This window comes from Chinchilla lanigera, unplaced genomic scaffold (genome assembly GCF_000276665.1).
Source record: "Chinchilla lanigera isolate Chin_1 unplaced genomic scaffold, ChiLan1.0 scaffold00073, whole genome shotgun sequence".
Classification (NCBI taxonomy): Eukaryota; Metazoa; Chordata; class Mammalia; order Rodentia; family Chinchillidae; genus Chinchilla; species Chinchilla lanigera.
Genome location: NW_004955474.1, coordinates 4,798,191 through 4,822,253, shown reverse-complemented (window position 1 = coordinate 4,822,253; position 24,063 = coordinate 4,798,191). Strand labels below are relative to the sequence as shown.

Below are 24,063 nucleotides of genomic sequence, written 5' to 3'. Positions count from 1 at the left end.
ATTATACTTTTATATATATATATATATATATATGTATCTGCTTATCATTGTAAAAAGAAAAACTGAACAGATAAACCACAGAACAGTAAAGCTAGTTATCTGCCAAAGTACAGCTTTTGGGTTTCAGTTTTAAATGATATAAATGAAGCAATTTTGAAACCATCTTAGAGAACATTCACATAGAGTGCAAAAGTAGAAATGCTGGTGTTACTGGGAGCCATGCAGTCATTATACACAGCAAAAGGGAGGTCGCAGGAGTTATGTAAACTCATGTTTCTAAAAAACTAAAGCTATATCCCTGACATACCCATGTAACCTCAGCACATATGAGCAAATCACACAGAGATAGTTGTATATGCTTAAAAATTCATATAGCTTCTAGCTTCGTTCCCTGAAGGAGCTAAGAAGTAAATACACCCCGCGGCAATGAACTCACTACGCATATATCGTGGCTTCTAATTTCTAGGAGAAAGAACTGATTGTAGCACTAGGTGGTAAAGGCACAAAATGATCCTTATTACAAAGGATCGAAATGATGAAATGCTCAAAAAAACGACGGGGCATATAAAAGACCACTGCAGCCAGCATGACACAGTCCCACTGGCGAGATCTGGAACAGTTGAGGGGTAGATTCTGACTGTCTATTTCATTGTCTGATTTCTCCACTGTACGGTTACTGCCCTTCCCTGATACTAATAAGCAGTTTGTGCACAGAGAGACACTTTAAGGCAATTAAAATACACCACTCCTCATCAAATTTCATTCCCTATGTGTAATACCTAAGGATAATACCGGCTTGAGTCAGTCTTTATTATGGTTGTAGAGGATGATTGATTTTTTCCCACCTGCCCCATTCTCCACATTCCCAGTTATCAGTCAGCATTGTCTTGCAGTAAGAGCCCTTTTACTCACGTGTTCATGTTTTATTTATTATTGAGATGAATTCATGGCTTCCTATTATCCCCCCTCAATGGTTAACAATTAATTACTCTCCAATATTTTGGTGACAAAAATTGCTGCATTCGACCAGGTGACAACTCTGGAAAATGGTGGGTTAAGATAATATAACAATATTAAATCTATTGAAGCTTTGCCTGTTAGATTATCCACATTCTGAGAAGCCTACACTGAAGTATTCAGGGCTCAAGGGCTATGATATATTCGGTGTAACTCTTGAAATCGCTCAATTAAAAAAGATACACGCCCGCACGTGTATTTATACATATACACAGAGAATTTTGCAATGAATAAAATGCACTTAAGACAAAAGGTGAACATGATGCAAATTTGGATAAATGCTACATGGACATTCTTTATAGTATTTTTTGCAACTTTCTTGCAAGATTGAGATTATTTCTAAAAACATCATTATGTTAAAAAACATTTTCTCCCCCAAATCTGTTCCCTCCTACACAGCTGGACAGGTACAGTGCCTACGAACCCTCCCACCGGAAAGTTGGCGGTAACCCCGCTTACCCCAGGGCTTCACTTCTCTTCCTCTCTTCCTCAAGCCCCACACCCAAAAGGATAACATCCTAAGGGAATACTGTGTATATGTTCCTTTTTGTCCAATCACACCACACTGACTCAGGATCTAACCACTCAGCATCTCTCATTGGATTTACTGGTACAATCTAATGATCATGCTTTCTCCAGTCTTGGTGCTAAAGCACTCTGTACCCTGCTATACAGTCCGGTCCTCAAATGAAATTCTGACCACGTTGCTCTTTGGAGATGTTCACTGGTCCTAAATATGCGAAGCAAAGAACTTACCAGACCACTTTAAAAAGCCCAACACTGATAAAATATATCCCTTTGGATCTTAAAAAGCAAATAAGGAAAAATTATCACACCATTTACAAAAACAATCGCTCAGAGTGTATAACATAATTGAAAATTTAGTCATAAAACAAGCACAGGAGCCTTCTTGGACCCACTCAAAAGCAGCAGTTCTTAGGAATTACATCGTCAGCACTTCCTACACAACTACAATGGGAGGAGAACTCGGAGAAGAGGAAGCGATTACAAGGAAAGAAGAAAAGGAAAAGGGAAGGCAAAGAACAGAAAAGTGGGCAAAAACGAGAAAGGGAAAGGAGGAAGAAAGGTCTCTTCTTTAGAATTTCATCATAAAGATTTGTCTCAAATTAAAATGTCAACATTTTGAGATAAGCTCCTTCTCAATTTTTCCAAACCGAATAGCAAGCCAAACATGAAGAAAAATTATTTAATAGAATACATTCTATGTATGTGTACTGAAAAAGTTACATGCAAACACGGAACTAAGTTTCTATTCTTTTCATTTCATAGATTTTAAAATTTACCAGTTCAAGAAATTAATATATAGCTATGTATAATACAGAACTTTATCCAGCACTTGGGAGGCTGAGGCAGGAGGATGGCCATGAGTTCAGGCCCAGTCTAGACTACACACTGAGTTCAAGACAAGCTTGGACTATACAGCGAGACCCTGTCTCAAAAAGCAAAACAAAACAAAAGAACACTTCATACGTGTAACATATATGTATATGTGTACTGTGTAAGTTATACAATAAACGTCTATAGCTGAGCTCTTGGATCCCACCGGGTCACTCACAGCTATAGGTTTTGGAGTCAGTAATAGGCTCAAGTAACTCCCCTGATGATCTTCATGCCGCATGGTAACAAACAAAATCATTTATAAATATGAACATTTCCTTGATATTTTACACTAAGAACACAATATACAACAAATGGCATGAACGAGTCTTGCTAAATGATTCTGCTCCTCAGAACAAAAAAGCTTACCTCTTAGTCTTTTCCAGCTTACAGAAGGAAAAGAAAACGAAACAGGAATACTGAAGACCAAATACCTTGGTGCAAGGCCCTCTCCTTCCTAACAATCAGTACTTGATTTAGTCTTTTTACAACGAGTAACAATCTGTAATTTAAAAATCTTAGCTCTGTGAAGGCAAAGATCAACTAAGCTCACAGATGGATCACTGCTCGGATTTCTGAAGGTCTAAGCATACAAACCCATGACCAATACAAAGCAGGAGGATTTATATGTGGCAAAGTTGACTGATTCACTCTCCATGCGTTTTGCTTAAATAATGAAATGATAACCCAAAATGGAAGCATTGGCCCACCCTCCACTCATCTGGGAAAGGTGCTAAGGGACCCACTGGGTCTGTCTCTTTTTTTTCTTCTTTTGTATCAGGAATCGAACTCAGGACCTTGCACTTGCCAGACAGGCGCTTGTGCCACTGAGCTACAACCCTGGCCCTCGTCTGTCCCTTAGCTTCTGTGAATAGTGCAGAAGAGGGAAATCATCAGTGTTAGGGGTGAAAGCACTAACCAGAACCCGCACAAGGTGCACCACTCTGGCACACCGACAGGTCTAGGGGCACTAGGGAAAGAGGAGGTGCTCAAAGATCACTCTGACGTTCCTGCCATTTCTTGAAGGCAGGAGATAAAATTCACCGGTGAAAGATGCCCTCCCCATTCTGGAAGGAAAACAGCATTTTAATCATAAAGGCTGAGAAGCTGAAACAAACCTGTTACCCTAACCTCACCTGCACACGCCCCGTGAACAACCGACTGCTTCGCCCATAGACCTCTGCCTGCTCGCATTTTCACGGCTTCCTGCTCATGTCCCGTTCAGTGTGCCAGCTGCTGGATGCCAAGTGATTCCCTGAGTCTTTGCTTCCTTCACGTGGGTGCCTGTGCCGTGCAGTATTTGCATTAAGTACAATGGCCTGCTTCGCTCCTGCTGATCTGTCTCACATCAATGTAATTCCCCCGCCCAGCCTCGACCTTGAGGATGCTGGTGAAACTCTGACTTCCCCACAGGGAGACAAGTACCTACAGGAAGTCTCATCGCTCTGTAATGCTAACAGGGGTTGGGGGGTTAGCTCAGTGGCACAGTACCTGCCTGTAATGCTAACAGATACGCCTCCCAGCTGGTTCCATACACCACGTCCCAGGCACCAAAAATAAAAATCCCTAATGGATAACAATAACAATCCCTGTGACCTAGATATTTTCCCCACTGTCAAACTGCAAAGACTGTGACCAGCCTTTTTTTAAAATAAAAATGTTTAAAAATAAAATAAATTCCTCCATGTTCCATCAGAAGGGAAAGCATTCAGGCTCTAAACATACTCAAAACAGCACACCGGCTTCAGGGCACAGCCCTGAGAAATCAAAGGGTCACTTTTCCATACACAGAAGTAAAAATGATTACAGCATTTTATATTTTAAATTGTTTTTTTTAAAAAGCAGATTTCTGAAATGAAATGTCATTTTCCTAGCACTGAACAGTACTTCTCAGAACATTCTTGCAGAATTTCTACAGTGTAAATCGAACAGAAATACCACACAGCTTTATATGCAGCCATGCCTTATTTCCTAGCCATTGGCTAAGTTTTCTATATAATAATTCATTCTTTACAAAGGTGGCCACTGGACTCGAGCCTCAGGACAACCCCTGCCAAGGCACTATGTTCTCCAAGCACGCCCATGGGGAGGCTCTGCGCTTGGCACTGTGTGAGGCCCATCCAGCTCCTTCCCTACAGCAGAGGGCTTCACCTGCACCACAGGGCAATGGTCGGAGGCTGAGGGACTTAGATAGCAGCTCTTCACTAATGCGAGCAGAACAGGACTGGAACCCAGAATCAGATGCTGTCTCTCTTCCCGCTACAACACCTGGATACTTCCCGTCACAGCACCTCCAGTCATTATAAAACACACGGGGCCACAGTATACTGTGGATCACGGCTTCAAATTCGTCCTTGGATTCTCACAAGAAACAATACAGAATATGAATACTATACATACACAGTACTTCCACAGAAAACATCATAACATGCTTACAAAATGTCTAACATATATAACATCTTTTTGCTTCTCTGACAGCAGCTAAGCTGATCCGGGGCACCATGCCTCCCATGGGCAGTGTGGAAAATCCCAAGGTGTTTCTTCACTCAAACCCTCAGCCAACACAGGTGACTATCTAACCCAGCAGGTGCAGAGGGACAGGAGCTCCCAGCCCCTTTCCTCTGTATTAGTAACATGCATTTCCCTTCAGGTGCTTCTTTCCTATTCTTCTTTCAACATCTGAAAGGAATCTCTCCTCCGTTAACCTCCACTGAGTAATAACTACTTCCAGTCGCTCTGCAATTCCCTGGGAATATTTTTTCATATCTTGCGTGGCTCCCCACTCCTACGACAAGAATATTTTCCAACCTCACTGGGATGACTCCAGGAAGAAGCAAATAAGGAATATAAATCACTACAAGAAAACTGGTCTGGGCTCTCTCTGAAAAGCGAGCATTACAAATAGATTTTTTTTAAAAGGATAAAGGAAACTAATCCAGATAGTAAAACAATACAGAAACAAGCAAATGCAAAGTGTGGGCCTTAAGTGTTGTTCAAAAAACAGCTATCAAAGAATATCTATAGACTGAGGAAGTTAGATATAAACTGTATTTAATGCGACAGCCTGGAGTTACTGTATCGTTCTCTCTCACACGTTACACAGTAATGCAGTGGTCTTAGGAAAAATGCCCTATTTCTAGGGTATGTACACTGAAGTAAAGTAAAACGTCAAAACTGCTTTCAAAGGCTTCAGCAGGACCACACCCCCTTCTGAAAACACACAGATACACAAGTACGGAACCATGTAATTTTCCCATCTTACCAAAGATGAAAATTTGAGGTTGCGTTGCACCAATCTTTCCTTGAACCATGTAGTTTTAGAAACTCCACTACAATGTCTTCATCAAGGTCAACACAAATGGAGTAACATATTTCCCTACAGTATGAATTCTTTGCATGGACCTTATCCACATTCTTTTCTATTAATTCTATAGTAGGTACTTTTGCTATTTCTTAAAGGCCCAGCCATTCTGAGAGTAGGAGTACGATGAACCACAGGAAATTGAAAGATGACTAGGGTCACCACACATTTTTTTTTGCTCGAATATACTCCAGAAAAAGTTCGGATTTTTTTAAGGCCCACTGTTTCTTTAAAACAGTTATAAGACATAACTGCAGAGCTCGGTTAGATTCACACACCATCTCCCACTAATGAATTAAGACTTAAACTATATCCCCAGTCCAGACTCATCAACTATGAGGTATGCAGATGAAGTCTGCCATAAAACCCCAGCACCTGCAAGTACAAGAAAAAGCAAAAGGTTAACTCAAAGCAATAATTTTAAAATACACTGTAATACAAAATCCACAAAGCTTTTTCGTGGACAGTGGTTTTGTGGAGGTGCCACACTACTTATCTTCTTCCCAAGCAGCCTTGGTGGAGAAGCTGCCCTTTTCCAGCACTGCATAGGAAAGGCCATGTGAGCATGGAACTGGCTTTTCCAGGAACGGCCCGTGACAGTGGAGGACCCCACAGAGTGACGGCCACGCTTCTTCCTCCCAGCAGGGACAGGACAACCAAGGCGGCCATGTCTGGGGCTGCAGGCCAGCTGGCCCCACCCCTCCCCACTGATGGATGAGGAAGCTGGGCAAGTCCCTGAGTGGAAAGGAACAAAAGCAGAGGACAAGCAACTCCAGAAAGAGAGATGGCGAACGGGCACCTAAAAATACTCAACTCCCAAGAAGCCTGGCTGCACCTCCAGTACTTCTGCTCTTATACCTGGAATCAGGATCCCTGCTTCCAAAACAACTTCCCCGCAACAGTAAATACGAACAGCCATGTTTCTAGGTAGATATGGAACTTCCAAAAGAAACAAATGAATTAAATTAACACACTGCACATCAAAAATGTGAGTAGAACAACCGCAAAGCTTGGACTTCAAGTACAATCAATACATTCTTCCCCGAAATAGTGAGAGAAGATAGAACATAACATTCTACTCCAAACACTGCACTGCGATCGCTCTTCTTACTTCCTCCACCAGAATAAGTCATTTGAAACCTATGGTTAACATAATGGACAGTCATAGCCGACTGTTTTCAAATATAAAATTTCAGTATAGGTGTAATAAAAAAGCTTCCTGTCCCTTTAAGAAATGAGTGACATCTTTCTTCAGGTGTGGAGAGGCAGAATCACAGGGCGGTTTAACATCTGAACCACACTCTTTAACTCTGAATCCTGGCCTTGTCATTTCCTAGTCCTGTGACCTTAGGCAAGCCGATTCTCCCCTGCTTCTAATAGCACAAAATTAGAATAATAATAATAGACTCTATCTCAAAGAATAAAGAATAAATGATGCAATATGTTTGAAAAACCCAAGGAACAGTAAATGCTAGCTACTATTAGTATTATTATCACCATTAGTTATTATTGAGATGGAGTGGGTGGATTTCAAACATATCCATGACATTATAAAATGAAATTCCTTGAACAGGGCCGTTATCTAGCAGGTGCAGGAAATGAAAAACATAAAATATGATCCAAGGAAAAGAGGAGATAAAGGTAAATTCATATAAAAAAAAATCTAATCTCGACAATCTAAATCTATAGTAAGACCTTCATAATAATGAGGCATGAAGCAGCATTCTTTCATGATGGACAGCTTGCTTTCTGATAAAATTTGTAAAAGCTTTTCCCTGATAAGTCTTGAACAAACACACACACACACACACACACACACACAGAGGCCATATTCCTGAATGCCCAATGCCCAGAAAAACCAAAGCATTAGGGTTATCTACTAATGTTGCAAGAAGATACAAACTTTTTAAAATAAATCTTAATTCTGTTCTCAAAAGGGTTTGTATTTTGAACAATGACTGATTCAGGGGTAACTATAAAAATGTCTTACGATGGCTCTTTTTGGGACATTTCTTGGACTAGATAATTATATAATTATAAGAAGAAAAAAACCAAATACATGATTTGCTTCCTATAAAACACGTAATAAGGCCAAATATACACAAATGTTGACAGGTCAAAAATTATGGAGACGAGAAGATGGAAGGATGGCCATAAGTAATTTCAGGTATTTAAAGGAGGAAAGAATCAAAATATCCTAAGGGGGAGCTGGGGATTTAGCTCAGCGGCACAGTGCCTGCCTGGCAAGCGCAAGGTCATGAGTTCGATTCCCAGTACCGGGAAAAAAAAATGTATATATCCTAAGGAGAGTGGGAGAGGACTGGGCACTGAACCCAGGGCCTTCACACTGAGCTGCACCTCCAGCCTTTCCTTGCCTCTTTGTTATTTTGAGACAGAATATTGCTAAATTGCTTAAGCTGGACTCGAACTTGCAATCCTCCTACCTCAGCCTCCCAGGGTGCTGGGATTAAGGGTATCATCACCACACCCAGCTCAAAATATCCTAGTGTTTATAGAAACAACCTAGAATGATTAAGCTAAAAAGAAAAGGTAAAAAAGCTAGAAAAGAATCTGTACTTCTTTCCCTAATATGTTCCGAAAAACTCATTAACTCATACTTTACTTCAGCATATAAACATATTCGCAAAAGTCATTCCTTCAGGGTCGATGACATAGCTCAGGGGCACAGCGCCTGCCTGGCAAGTGTGAGGTCCTGAGTTTGACTCCCAGTACAAAAAACAAAAACGAAAAGAAAAACAAAAATCATTTCATCAGTCAAAAACTCCTGAATAGGTACTTTCTTTTTTTTTGGTACAGGGAACTGAACTCTGGACCTTGCACTTGCCAGGCAGGCACGTATGCCACTGAGCTATCTCCCCGGCCCCTGAATCTGTACTTTCAAAGCATGATTCTAAGATTAGGTGCTCCTCTCCCAATACCTACAAAGAATTAACAAAATGGATTCAGAGCTTATGCTTCAGACTTTTCCCCATTTCCTGTCTTCCCTCTGTATCACTTATATTGTCTGACACATTTCAAATTACGAACTTCTGGGGCTGGGGATTTAGCTCAGCGGCACAACGCCTGCCTGGCAAGTGCGAGGTTGTGAGTTTGATTCCCAGTACCAGAAAAAAACAAAACAATAACAACAAAATCAAATTACGAACTTCTTTTCATTTTACACAAAGCACAAAAAATGAGCCCAGGCACATGCCTGCTGTCCAGCCAAAAGAAGGGCAGGACATTCCCAAGTAAGAGGTGTCCTAAATTCTGTATTCCTCTTAATTTAGGCAGAGATCCTTTTCCTAAGAGGAGGAGGAGATTAGCTTCCTTAGGGTGCTACTAAATGGCCAAAGCCATTGTACAACTGTACAAACACCCGTAAAGATAGCCTTTGGTAGAGACCTTTCTAAATTGAGTGCCAGGCCGGGGGCCCCGGACCCCCCAATACAGCCTGCATGTGCCTGGGAAGATAATGCACATCTCAGCAATGCTTCAACTCCTATCTTCTTATTTAAAGTTTATTTGGCTTTTCAAAGACTCGCTATGCTAATGACACACGTAATCCGACAACTGACCATTAAAGAATATCAATCTTTAGCTGCAGACATCATTTTTTCTATATTCCAACCTTCAAAATTGCAGAAGTAAAAATGACTAAGGTTGACACTTGTAGGGACAAGTGACAGCTAAGGCAACTTTAGCAGTTCCTTGCCGCGTGCCAGGCACCACGTTAAGCTCTCTGCCAGTGTTATCACGTGAACCCTTCAATACGTCTATGTATGATTAATACACTCACTCTGCAGATGAAGAAAGAAGACAGACTCAGAACCTCTGTCCTCAGGCAAACAGCTACAAGCAGCAACACCATGATAAAGTCGAGGCCCTGCCGAAAGACACCACATTACAGTTCCCCCCTCATGTCTACTGTCAGCAGCCTGCACAAGTTTTTCTCACACTGTTGCTACAGGTCACCATAACATTCTTCCCCAAAACAAATGCCAACTAAGGGATACTCCGGTTGAAAATCAATTCAATGATGTGAGCATACAAACTCCTATTCAACAAACCAAAAATCTGCAGAAAAAAGAAAATTACATGCAATGGTTCACAGCAGGGGATAAAGTGAGGATTAAAATTTTTAGCATTTCTGAGTCTTTTTTCTTCTTTTTGGCAGTGCCAGAGATAGAACTGGGCTTTGGGTATGCTGGGCATGTACTCTAACTCTGTGTATGTCCCTCTACCCCCAGCCCCATCCCAAATGTCATTATCATTCCTTCAAATTAAGGAAAACTGGATTAAAATTTAAAATCCTAATACTCTATTTAGTAATGCTATTTTATTTCACAACTTTTTTCTGATGAGAACATTTTATGTCTTGCAATTTAAACTTCACATTAACTATTTATATTCATGAGCTAATTTATATTTTCTTGAGTTCCTTTTCCTGAACTTGGTTATTTTCTCTTTGGGAAGCAGGTGCTGGGAATTGAACCCAGGGCCTCATGAGGCCAAACCTCTACACTACCACTGAGTTCAGTCCCCTTCCCTGAACTTTTGTTTTTGTGGTTTTTTTTTTGTTTTTTTTTGGTTTTTTTTTGGTTTTTCTCCGGTACCGGGAACCGAACTCATGACCTTGCGCTTGCCAGGCAGGCGCTTTTGCCACTGAGCTAAATCCCCAGCACCCCCCCTTTTTTTTTTTCCCTGAACTTTTGAAACTCTCAATAGAAGTTTCTAGAAAGAAGACATTCTCCACAGACCATCATTTCTTGTTGATGTTTTTCCTCAACTGTATGTAACACTATTTTTGTCATTGAATCTAAAGCCTAAAATGTAGCCACGAATCTATTCAGTCCCCAAAGTTTTCATAATTAAAACAAGGTAATTCACACACAAAAATCTCAGCTCCACACAAGACTTGGTTTTGTTTTTTGAGACAGGGTCTCTCTTTGTAGCGCAGGCTGGCCTTCAGCTCATTATGAAGCCCAAGCTGGCCTCGAATATCGAGGTGATCCTCCTGCCTCAGCCTCCAGAGTGCTGGGATTACAGGCGTGCACCACCATGCTGGACTATCAGCTCAATACAAGGGATGGTGCCTCTACTCTCTCCTTTGCTATAATCAAAGCAACATTTTTTTTCTAAGAGAACATACTGTCCTTCGTTCCAAAACAAGAATGCACTTTCAGTCCATCCTGTGTAGCAAGCAAGTCTTAGAATCACATATAGTTTACCCAATTAAATCCTGTTAATGCCGTAAATACAAAGGTACACTGCAGAAAAACCCTAATGATTGACATTCACCTCCACACAGCCTACTGTGCTGCGGTTTGAATCTTGACTGTCCCCCAAGGCCTGTTAGTGGATGTTTTAGGAGGTGAGGCTACCAGAAGAAGTCAGGGTACTGGGTGTGCCCTGGAAGGGGACTCTGGGCCCCCAGACCTTCCTTTTCCTCTTTCTGCTGCCAGTGGCCATAAGGAACAGCTTCCTGTGTGCCTGGGCCCACCTGCCACAAGCCCCCAAGCAACAGGGCCAACGGTCGGGGACGGAGGCCTCTGAAACCATGAACCAAAACAGCTCCTTTTTCTTTCTAAGTTGATTTGTTTCAGGTGTTAGTTATAGCAACGGAAAGCTGACTGACACAACTTCCAAACCTAGCAAGAACTGTCTATAAACATGTACATTCTGTCTACAGTAACTGACAAATAACTATTTAAACACCACTGACCACTGTTAAAAGCCAGGCCACCTCAGGAGGAACTGCCCTAAGAGGCCCCCTGGGCCATGCCCTGAATGCAAAGGTGACCACTGGACATCGGTCTGCCCTTTGAAGCTGAGGCCCCAGAGCTCAGACCCATCCTACCAGTTAGTCCAACAGGAATGAGAGGGCCCGGGGCATACTCTGCCGTCTCCCTCTGGCCAGACTGTCATCTCCATGGAGGAGCCCCGGGTAATCATGACTATGGAGGAACAAGAAAACAGCCTGTTGCTAGACACAGGTGCAAGTCTCTCCGTCCTTCTTTTCAATCCTGGCCTTCCTTCCAGCCGTCATACCTCAGTGAAAGGAGTCACTGGTGAGGAGGTAATATGCTATTTTTCACAACCCTTAGGCTGTAGCTACTTGTTAGATCCTTCTTGCGTATCTCTGTCTTCCTGAAAAACCACTTTGAAGATATTATAGCAGCCATTGATATTTTTCTACTAATCTATCCATAACTCTGTAATGTTTGTATTGTTCCTATGCTATTTCATAAATGGATGTATGTTTATTACTATGTGCCCTTCTTTCCTGGCCCTGAACACCAGTACTTTTAACTTTCCTGTCTGTGAACCCTGGGCATCATACCCAGAGTGAGACCCTCCCCGTTGCATTGCCTGTAAGATCTTCTGCCTTGGGCTGAGAGTTTCACCATTGGTTCCCCAGCTCTGGAGACCTCGGCACTTGACATGAGCCACATCACCTACCTGCAGGTGTGGGAAGGGCTCTCCTTCTGAGCTGCCCCTCCCCCTCCAACTGGGCATTTGCTGTTTGCAGAACTACAATGTATATGAGTGACAAACCCGTTTAGAATTTCCCACATTAAATAACATACGCATCGTTAGTAAACACGTTACTGTACACGGCAGCAGCTGCCCACCCCTGGGGTTCACTCGCTTGTGTAAGCCCTCGGGGGTGGGCTGCGTCTTGTGGCTGCCTCCTGACGGGAAGAACATGGAAAGAAGCCAGCGCTTGGCGGGCCAGTTTCCAGATCAGAAGAGTAAAGCTCTGCCTTCCATCTCGCAACCCTATCCTTGTCAGCCTGAGGCAGTAACTGCAGCCGCTGCCACGCGGGCACTGCCCTGGAGACTCAGCTCCTGGAATGAGGGACCCAGGATGCCCCCACACACAGTCGGCACAGGAAACAAGGGCCCACGCCTCTTCTCCCCACGGCCCGAGGGTGAGACGGCAGCACCAGACCATACGTGGGGCGACCTGGGCCAGAGGACCCCAACAGGCTGCACTCAGATTCTTTGCTACAGATGTTCATTATTATGAGGGTTGGGCTGATGTTTTTTTTTAATGAGAGGTAAAGATGCATTGCTTAGCTGCGTGCAGTAGCTCATGCCTGTGGTCCCGGCTACTGAAACACTGCTTGAGCCTAGCAGTTCAAGACCACCCTGGTCAACACAAGGAGACCCTCTCTCACAAAGTCTCTAAAGGTAGAAGGAAACACCACTGATAGGTGGCAAGGCGAGGATTTTAGTAAACTGAGGTAAAAACTGAGAAAACGTGATTTATTGAAAATCATACTTTGCAGCTGAGCTGTGATTAAATCTAACGGTTTAAAAAATAGTTTTATCTCAATTTTTTTATCTCAATTAAAATGCAAATGCACCTGGAAGAAGTACTATACACGATTATTAGTTACCTGAATTTTCATTAAGAGTAAGTCAGTCTTTTCCATAGAGCAGGCTTCCAAACAGCAGCCAATGTTAAGTCTTTATAGGAACCTCCGCTAACCCACACCTGTTCCAGGGGATCTGACTGAGAAATGGAGCCTGTTCTGAGCAATGTGGGTTGTGGTATGCAAGTGTTAGCCTCTCCTGGGAATCTGAATTACAAGACCCAAATCTTGGGGGCAGGGGAAATCATGCCTTCCATCACAAAGCACGGAAACAGGATGACAGCACAGAAACACGATGATATCTCCATACCAGACAGAGAAGACCAGAAACTGACTCTGCATGTGCCGCCCAGCTCTCCTCTGTCCTCCATCGCAAGTGTCCCTGGCCCACGCTCCAAAGTCTGATCACCTCCCCTTTTGGGCAAGCTAATTTAACTGAGTCAGCTGCATTCACTATGGAAATAACATGGCGAAAGGGACCCTCTCTAAAGCTGAAGGACATCACTGAAGAACTAAGAACCTGAGCTAAAAACTAAAACTTTTCAATAACCCCAAATGGGGTGCAACAGTAAGATGAACGCACCGGGGCAGCCACAGACCCTCCGGTCCGTTTTATCCACTTTACATGGCCATTTATCACCTCAATGAGTCACAGACGGTACCTGTAATATCCATACCACAGACCAGAGAATTCCCAACCAGTGCTTTAGAAACAACTCCAGACAATCCTCAAATCACTATTGTTTGACTTAACTTTTTTTATTTATGAAAGGTAAGCACATTCACTAAAAGTTTTACTCTGAGGTTTGAATTCTGATCTTTTCCTGGGCTGGCAAAACCCAGCACGCTCTTTTCTCTTGACTTTGGTAATGGTAGTGAGCCCCGGCCCCGGCCCCAGCCCCAGCCCCAGCCCCGGCTCCAGCCCCGGCCCCAGCCCCGGCCCCCAGCCAGCCATGGCACCACAGGCAAGCTCCGACACTTGGGCTATAAAATTTAGTAGGTTAAAGATATTCACTACAGTCACAGGTCAGGATATTTACAACAAATGATGGATATCCTGACCTGCAGTCACAGGTCAGGATATTTACAACAAATTACTCTATCACAAAAAAGACAATGTAAAACTAATGCTTTAAAAACAGGATTTTTATGCTTTTTGGGTACCTACAATAAAAGTCACAGTGATTTAAAGCCAAAATTGAAACTGAAGATAATTTATTCCAGTATCTTTTTTTTTGGTGTAGAAATTAAAAGCCATCAGAGGAAGTGACCTTCCCCGGTTCTCCCAGCTGTCCGTCCTAAAGCAGGACGCCCAGGTGACCAGAGTCACAGCTCAGTAGGCGAGTCCTCCTCAGCCACGCAGGGAGCTAAGACAGTCAGGATTCTGTCCTGGCTCTTCTTCAGCGGGTTAAAAAAATCCCCAAACTGACCTGAGTCTGTGTTATGGGATGGCATGAACCTGCGTAAGAAACCACAGGAATGGCAGGCACTTTCTTCCTGAAGCAGGCTTGGAGAAGAACTACTCCTGTGCGAAAGGAAAAAGAAAACTTAGTTAACGTTCAGAACATAAGAAGTCTCAGCATCATGGGTCATTCATTTGCTAATGACTGTATCCCCATAAGAACACTTTAAGATAGATAAAATCAGTTACTAAAATCAGTGAAATTCGCCTGGTGGGGTGGCACATGCCTGTACTCCTAGCACTCAGGAGGCTGAGGCAGGAGGATCACCTGGAATTTGAGGCCAGCCTGAACTTCACACTGAGGCCTTGTCTCAGAAAACAACTGAGTTACAACTGAATGACCAGGAGGCAGACACATAGCAGCTTAATGAGATGGACGGTCTCAATACTGAAATACTGAGAGCCACAGTATTTCAGGAATTCAACTGGCAATGGCGGAAGAGGGAGAAATGAGGCCGGGTCTTCCAAACCGCGACATCAGAGTATGGCTTTGTTATTTCTAAATACATTAGCCGCTACATACAATTATCTGTTACATGCTTGATTACAATAGGAGCAAAACACGCAGGTACCCATCACTTGACTCAAGAACTAAGTGTAAGTTAGAGATACTGTTCTACTCATCTCTCCTCCGCCACCCCATGCCGGTCACCCCTCATCCCTCCACCTCTGCAATCCATTTCTATCACTTTTTAAGAAAAATATATCATACATCTCTCAACAACACTGTGGGCCACTTCACTTGTTTGTAATTGCAGACAATTCTATCAAACAGCTCCTCTTATAAGATTAGACATTTTCAGCCGGGCATGGTGGCGCACGCCTGTAATCCCAGCACTTGGGAGGCTGAAGCAGTAGGATCGTTGGGAATTCGAGATCAGCCTGGGCTACAAAGTGAGCTCAAGGCCAGCCTGAACTGCATAGCAAGACCCTGTCTCAAAAAAATCAAAAAAAAAAAAAAAAAAAAAAAAAAAAGATTAGACATTTTCATTGGATACTATGTTCCTGAGATTCATCCACATTGCCGCCTGTGGGTGCAGGGCATCCATTCTGGCTGTAGAAGAATACTGTGTGTATAAATGTATCATATTTTAATTATTTATCCCCATCAAGAGATCATACTTTTGTTTTTCCATTATAAATATTTATGCTAGCAAAGTGTCTTTTTTTCTTTTTTTGTTTGTCTTTTTGAGACAGGGTCTCACTATGCAGTTCAGGCTGGCCTTGAACTCACTGTGTAGCTCAGGCTGGCCTCAAACTTGCAGCAATCCTCCTGCCTCAGCCTCCTGAGTGCTGGGATCCCAGGCGTGCGCCACCACACCCAATTCAGGAGAGTGTCTCTTGACTCACACATCCTGAGTTTCACAGAAGTACGTGCTTGAGTCGAGAAGCATGTGTCATATTCAATTTTTCCTGATGATACAAATTTTTATTTCCTCCAAAGTGTGTTTGGCAATTTATAACTCCACCAGCAATAGTCAGTCCATGCTAATCCACATTCTCGCCAACATTTAGTAACCCCAATTTGTTAATTTTAGGGTAGAAGATGGCATTTAACTGCAGTCCTCCTTTGCATTTTCCTGTTGATTACTAAAGCTGAGCACGCCTTCCTACTTGTTGGCTAACTCGTGCTTCCTCTTTGATGAAATGCTTACATGTACCTTTTCCTCATTTTCCTCCCGAGCTGTTTGCCCTTTTCTCACTGTTTCACAGAAATTTTATATGCATTTTGGATGCAGATCATCTGGTCTTACCACTTCTGAACTGCCAGGTGCAGGTAAATGTTGCGACAAAGAAGCAGACTGGAAAGAGCCAGCTAGAGTACCAGGGTCCCCACCCATTTTGTTTTATTTTTCAGTTTTGCTTTTTTTGAGACAGGATATCACTATGCACTTCAGGCTGGACGTGAAGTCACTATGTAGACCCGGCTGGCCTCGAAGTCGCGGCAATCCTGCTTCAGCCTCCAGAGTGCTGGGACCGCAGGCGTGTGCCACCAGGCCGCTCTCCACCCATTCTGTAACAGTAATGTAATCTACTGATACCGTCAACTACCAGAACTATAAAATACTATATAATCAATCCAGCTTTACAGTTTTTCATTTTAATATAAATTCAGTCAAGAACAAATGCTGTGAAACGATTTCGGTACATTACAATTACAATATGCAATGTAATTTTCAGGGATTGAGGTAACAATTTAGACAAAATTCCCATTCTGACCCTGACATTTTAGTCGTATATTGTAACATATATTGTTATGTGATGTTGTACTTGCCTCCGATGTAGAATAAGTCACTTAAATTGTCAAAGGGGTGAATTTAAATGTATATGCATAAATGTACTAAAACTGGTTTTCAAAACTAAATTATAAATTATATAAATTAGAATGACGCAGACTCGGATCCCAGACTGTGCTAGACAGTCAGCTACACCTCCTTGAGTCTCTGATTTTCCTGTGCTTAGCATGCAAATTCTGCTGGGTAAATCCTAAAGAACTTTGAATCACTTATGTTCTTTGGCTTGAAGATCAATGAGAAAAAAAAATCCCAAATAGACTCCCAAAAGATGTTCAGGAGTCTCTCCAAATTTATTCGAAGTAGACAGTTAAACTAACTGGCAATTTTCTGCCTGAAAATTTTGATAAGCAGTTTTATAACTGTCCTGTGGATTCCCAGGACTCTTGATAGGTCATTTCACGAAAAGCAGCAGGAGAAAAAGAAATCAAAGGCCACGTAGGATCTGCCCCACTTTACACACTGACCGTGATTCCTATACAAGCAGTCAGGACAGAAGTCCTGAACCTCTCATGGCAGCTGTTGGCTCCTGAGTATCTAACTCCAGGGACACACGGAAGTCTAACTGCACCACCACCGTGTTAGAGGTTAGGCCCCTACTCAGACACAAGGTCACTGCTCTAGTAAGCTCACTTCCTCTTCCACATCATCACTCCTTCTTCCCACAAAGCAAAGTCCCTGGCAGACTCCTGTCCCGTTATCGCAAAACAAACCACCACAACATCGTTTAACCCCACACATCCCTCTAGGGAAAGGTCAATTCTTTTGATTCCCCTTGTGGCAAAATGTCACAAATGCATTCGCCCTGCAGGCGAGCTGTGCTTCCACTCACACTGTGCTCACTCCAATCAGACTTTTACTCCACTCCACGGAAACGTGAAGGTGACCAGCCAATCACCCACAGACTGCTAAATCCACTACCACTCGGTTCTCATCCTTCTGAAGCCATCAGCAGCGCCTGGCAGGGCTCATCACGCTGATATGCTTCCTTCCCTGGCTCCCAGGCGTCTGATTTCACCCTATCTCACTAGCAGCACTTTCCTAGGCTCTTTTATTGGCTCCTCTCTCCCTTGACCTCTAACGTTCAATTTCTTATTTTTTCCCTCCAATGTATGTACTTAGTGACCATCTACAAAATATGTCCAGAATCTGGCCACCTCTCCCCACCTCCACAGTAACCGCTATAGTGAGAGCCTGTATCATCTCTCACATGGGTTTTTAGCACAGTTGAGAACTGACCTCCCAACTTGGGGCTTCACACCATTCCGTTTCCGTCTCATCAAAGCAGCAAGAATGATCCCAACACACAATCCATACAGTGTACTATCAGCTCCCGCCATTCCCCAGCGGCTTCTCACACAGAGTAGCTGATTTTGGTTTCTGAGACAAGGTAGTCTCAACCTATGTGGTCCACGTTGGCACTGAACTTGCTATGCAGCCAGTCTGATCTTGAACCCCTACTCCTCTGGCCTCAACCTGCCATGTGCTGGGATTACAGGTGCATGCTGGGATTGCACGTGTGTGCCACCATGCCCAGCAAAAGCCAAAGTTTTATTTTGTTTTGTTTTTAGAAGATGGTTTATTTGAAGGTGGAGAGGAGGGGGAAGAGAGAGATGACAGACAGCTACTCCAGTAGGGACCATGTGCAAGAAAATACTCCAAGTTTTTTTAAGTGTCATAATCTTTGGTCCTCATGGCCCCCTTCTTACTAACTCATTAAAGTGTTTATAGGCCAGGTCTACCCTTGCCTCAGGACCTTTATACCTACTCTGCCTGACAAGCCCATCCATGACACTCTCTCTCCAGGCATCACCCGTCCCATCTTCAGATCACTGCTCAAATGTGTCCTGGAAAAATCCTTCTAACCCACACTATTGAAAATTCATGTCAATTGCAACGCATCTGCTCTCAGCACTCTCGAATCCCCTTCTCTGATTTTTCTCTAATGTTACCATGTAACACTCGTTTCCTTTCCTCTGCCTGTCCTCCCACAGAAATGTCAGATCCAAGAGGGCAAGAGCTGGGTTTTGTTCGGTGCCTATAAAAGGGGCTGGCACACAGCAGGTGTTCAATAAACACTAGGTAACAAATGATGAACTCCTGTTACGGCTAAATAATGGAAATCTTTCTTAATTTTAAAATAAGATAAAGTTACTAATCAGGGACAATAATTAAACTATTTAAAATAACCCCAAATTTATTGAAAAGATGTCATAAAAATACTAAAGACAGTAGCAGGCCCTGTAGCTAACACATACTTCCAAAAGCTTTAAGTGATCAATATAGTAAACAGTTCTCCAAAAATTTCAGTTGCAGACCCTGAAGACCCGCAGAAGGACCCATTTATTTGCCACTAACTGCTGTCACATTCAACAACAGGTGGCGGGCGGGCACACGTCACCAAACACAGGAAAATATTATAAAAATGTTCATTCCAAACTGGCTCCAGACGAAGAGCCAAAGTCTATAAATAAAGGGCAGATATTTTTAAATGTTTTAAATATTTTGGTTGGAAATCATTTCATACTTTAAGGACAAGTTGCAACTACTGTACAGGAATACAAAAAGTCTCCCCCTTTATCACTTGTGCGCATGTGTCTTCTCCCACTTTGGTGGCTTTCACAGACACATGCTGTTTTCTTTTTTCTGAGCCAGTGGAGGATAAACGAGACACATCGCAGAGCCCTTTGCGCCTTTGCTTCCAGGCTGGTTTCCTTAGGGATAATCTCCTTTACAAACAAAGCACAGATACAACTTCACCAATCTGACCTTGTTATAGTATTTTCCTCTCCTCTAAAGCCTGTATTCCCATTCTCAGTTGTTCCAGGAATATCCGGCACAAGACCTAGTCGGGGTCAGGCAGCACAGTGCGTGGTTCTGTCTTAATCTTCCTTTAATTTGGAATACTTTTTGTTTGTTTGTTTGTTTTTGTTTTTTTTCCCTTTCCCAGTACCAGGAATCGAACTCACGACCTTGTGTTTGCCAGGCAAGCGCTGTGCCACTGAGCTAATTCCCCAGCCCAATTTGGAATACTTCCACAGCCTGTCTGCACGTTTCCAGGCATTAACTAAAGAGCACAGGCCTTCTCCCTACACTGTTCATTTTGGATTGCCTACTCATCGTCATTTCTTTCAGACTAGACTCAGGCTATGCAGTCTTGGCCAGAATACTTGATAGGAAACAATCCTGCGTCCCCTCAAGGTGTTCTATCTGCAGTCTCAAGGTCACCACCTGCCCGTATTACTGCTGGATCTCCCCAACAACATAATCACTATTTTATCCCTCGCAAATCACACCCAGTCTGCTGAGAGAGGTTTGAGGACCCTGGATCCCGTTCCTGCTCAATAGTCCCACTGATTCTGTTAGATTCTTATACTCGCTGATCTTTACCAAGCTAACTTTCCAACTCCACTGCTTAGCATTCACTCATTCACCAGTTTATTTTCAGTACGTATTAACAGAGCTGTTTTTAATAGTTCATTATTATACTTATTTGAAGATCAAATTATTCCAGATTTTACATAGTGAAAATACCAACGGGCTTCTTGTGACATGCTCACGTTAAAAACAACAACAAAAAGCAACATACACATTAAAAAAAAAACTTATTTTTTAATAAAAAATTAAAAATCTACTTGAAGTCTTGAGGGGAAAGCCTCAGGGAGACATACGGGCCTTCTCCCTTCTTTCCATGCAAGTAGGGAGGTAGGCAACTGGTTGTCATGGAAACCGATTTCATCACAATCCTCCTTCCCCTCCACTCACGGCTGGGCAGTGCTAAGGGTGGCAAGATAGTCTCCGTCCCACCCCCTTGTACTGGATTCCCCAGCTATCTTTCATAGTCGCATACCCTTAGGCGAACGGGCGGGAAGGGCTTCTCTACAATGAGTTTTTTTTTTTTTTAGGAGAAAAAAATCATAAACAGTTTCTGCGTTCACCTGATATATACCTTACCCTACCCTGGAATCAACTATTTCTCTAGGAGCTCTGGTTCCTGTGCGTTGGGAACAGTAACTGCAAGATTTGGGAGTTAGGTATGTTCCTGACTTCTCAGCCTCCTAGTGGAGCACAGCTGGAAAACGTAAAATATATAATGATCGCTTATGGTTTGTGTTTAGATGTCCCCGCAAAGCTTCATGTGCTCACAGGTGGGGCTTTCCAAAGGTGGCTGCACCTACAGTGTGTGATGCTGGGGCTGATTCATGATGCAATGCTAGGATTAAGGATGCTGGGATTGAGGGTGTGTGACTATTAAATCAGTTCAGTGATTGATCTGGCACCCTCCCCCAACCTGGGTAGCCTAGACAGAATATAAAAGGGGCAGAAAGAAGCTGCTATTGTTGCTAGCAGATTGGTATCTTCTGCCTGCTCTGAACTGTTTGTCCTCTGTGATCCCCTCCGCCATGCCAGCCTGCCGTGGAGCCAGACAACTATGCATTGAAACCTCCACAAACTGTGAGCTGAAATAAACTTTCCCTCCTTTAACTTTGAGTGCTGGGTATTTTGTCTCAATAACCAAAAAAGTAACCAAGGCACCGTTATATATGTATCCATGCATACATACATATATGCATATAAGTATGTATTTAAGTCCATATATGTATAGGTACTATATGTAGATATGTATATATTTTATATATGGACATATATATGTGTACATATTTTATATACAGACATATATATACATATATGTATGTGTGTTGGTTTAAAATAAAGAATTCACATTCAATTCCAACTTATTCCTTTGGTATTTAATTTTATCTCCTCTATTCCATAATTGAAGTTCTTCCTTTCTCAGGGAAAACCCTTGCTTCAACAACTTCAAAACCTTTATCCATCCTCAAGGTACCTAAAAATGTCCCAGGAGTACTTTAGCCATGTAACTATAAAACAGAAACATAACAGAAAGAGTTCAGGATTGGTTCCCAAAGCTCCCCTCTCACCTTTGCCCAAGCTGAGGACAACTGCTGAAATACCGTGTTGATAAATTACTTAGATTATTCTATGTCCCCTTTACTGTGGGCATAGCACTAATTTAAAATATAGTCAAGTCCATTTGTTTTAGTGAGTTAGGATTTTCTCAATTCCCATTCTCATTTGGAAAATAACATGCTTTGAAGCACCAAAATATGTAAAAGATACAACTCTGAAGTGTCAGTCCCTCCTCTAAACCTGTGGCCCCAATAATTCAACTTTTATTTTTAAGTCAGGCAGATCTGTTTATGCTTTATTTTCTCTTTTGTCTTATACAAAAGATGTTCATACTATACCGACCATCTGAATCCAGACCGGAGGAAGCTCTTTCCAAAGCATTTCTTAAAATCAGTAACAGCAAGTACCAAAATGTCATAGCAAAGCCAGACAGAGAGTAAGAGAAGATCAAACTAGAAATCCAATATGCTTTGTGAACACTGGCCAAGAAATTTTACCAATGTCTTAGGAAACTAAACCTAGCAATATATTAAAGGGAGTTCACACCTCCACCGAGAGGAGATTATCCTGGAAATGCAAAGCTACTCAACATTTGAAAAATTAATATAATTCAGCATATTAATAGAACAAAGAAGAAACACAATATTACCTTCAGTCAAAATAAAAAAGCATCTCATAGATGCCAGGTGTGGTGGTGCACACCTGTAATCCCAGCACCCTGAAAGGCTGGGCCAGGAGGGTCGTTGCAAGTTCAAGGCCAGCTTGGGCTACACTGTGAGTTCAAGGCAAGACTGAACTACATAGCAAGACCCTGTCTCAACGCCCCCTACTACCACCAAAAAAAAAAAAAAGCATCTGACAGAATCAACATCCATTTAGGACAAACCCTCTTACTAAATTATACTGTTTTTTTTGTTTTTTGGTATTGGGGATCGAACTCAGGACCTTGCACTTGGCAGGAGGTAATTGTGCCACTAAGCTATATCCCCAGCCCCTCCTCTTACTAAACTAGAAGTAAAATGAAAGTTAACCCAATAAACAGCATCTTTAAAACACATACAGCTGACATGGCATTTAATGGTGAAAGACTGAATGCTTTCTACCCTGAATGCTGTACTGTCAGTCCTAGCCAAGGTAATAAAGTCAAGAAAAAAAAGCAAAAGGTGTACATTGGAATGAAAGAAGAGAAATAAAACCGTTTACTTCAGGAAATAGGGATTCTGTACAGAGAAAAATCCCAAAGAATCAGCCTGGGAAAGCCTACTATAATTAATACGGGCATACAGATAGATGGATAGACAGACAGACACACCAACTGACCATTTGTAATAGTATCCAAAAATATGAAATACAGAGGAATAAATCTACAATTATGTGCAAGATTTGTATTTCAAAAACTACTGTAATTAAAGAAATTGAGGATGTAGTTGCAGCCTCCCCGCAACATACCTTGAGTATTTACTCTTACAAAGCTAAGGGTAAATACTCAAACACTATGTTAATAAATTTCTTAGATTCACTCTGAAATTCAGGGCTATGGAGGTAACGCAGCGGTAGAGCCTATGGTAGTGTGTGTGAGGCCCTATGAGGGTGGCGAGCCTACGGCAGGTGTATTGTATCTTCTAAGACAAAGATGTCAATGTATGTTATTTCTGCTAAACTAAAATCTCAGCATTCAAGTTTAATTGCAATGTTGGCAATCTGCAACAAGTAAGTAAGGTTTTGGTTGCAGTTTAGGCAATCATCTCTCTAAGGTTCACCATCACTGCTCTAGGTTCTAGCACCAGCACTGCAAAAAACAAACAAAAAAAAACCCTCAAGAAATTATCCTGAAAATAATAAAACACTGGGAAAATAAATAAAAGATGAAGCCAACATGACCTAAGTAAATGGAGAATATTCCATGTTCACAGATTGAGAGAAAATATAGTCAAGATATCATTTTTTATTCAGTTTACCCACAAATTCAATGCAATTTTAACCAAAATCACAGCAGACTTTATTTTTTATTTTTTGGAGTTCTATGGAATGATTCTAAAATTCACATGGGAAATCAGGGAAATTAAAACAAATTTTGCAGCCAGGCGTGGTGGCGCACTCCTGGAATCCCAGCACTCGCGAGGCTGAGGCAGGAGGATTGTTGCAAGTTAGAGGCCAGCCTGGGCTACAAAGTGAGCTCAAGGCCAGCCTGAACTGTACAGCAAGACCCTGTCTCAA

The 24,063-nt window shown here is 42.3% G+C and overlaps 1 protein-coding gene across 6 annotated transcripts in view; it reads right to left on the bottom strand.

Moving 5' to 3' along the window:
- Positions 1-24,063, bottom strand: part of Wdfy3 (WD repeat and FYVE domain containing 3) — a 280,520-nt gene that overhangs the window by 223,168 nt on the left and 33,289 nt on the right. For all 6 annotated transcript variants that reach the window (XM_013502725.1, XM_013502727.1, XM_005401374.2 and 3 more), the window contains exon 2: positions 14,589-14,683. The gene's annotated coding sequence lies outside the window, so the exon portion shown is untranslated. The remainder of the gene's footprint in view (positions 1-14,588; positions 14,684-24,063) is intronic.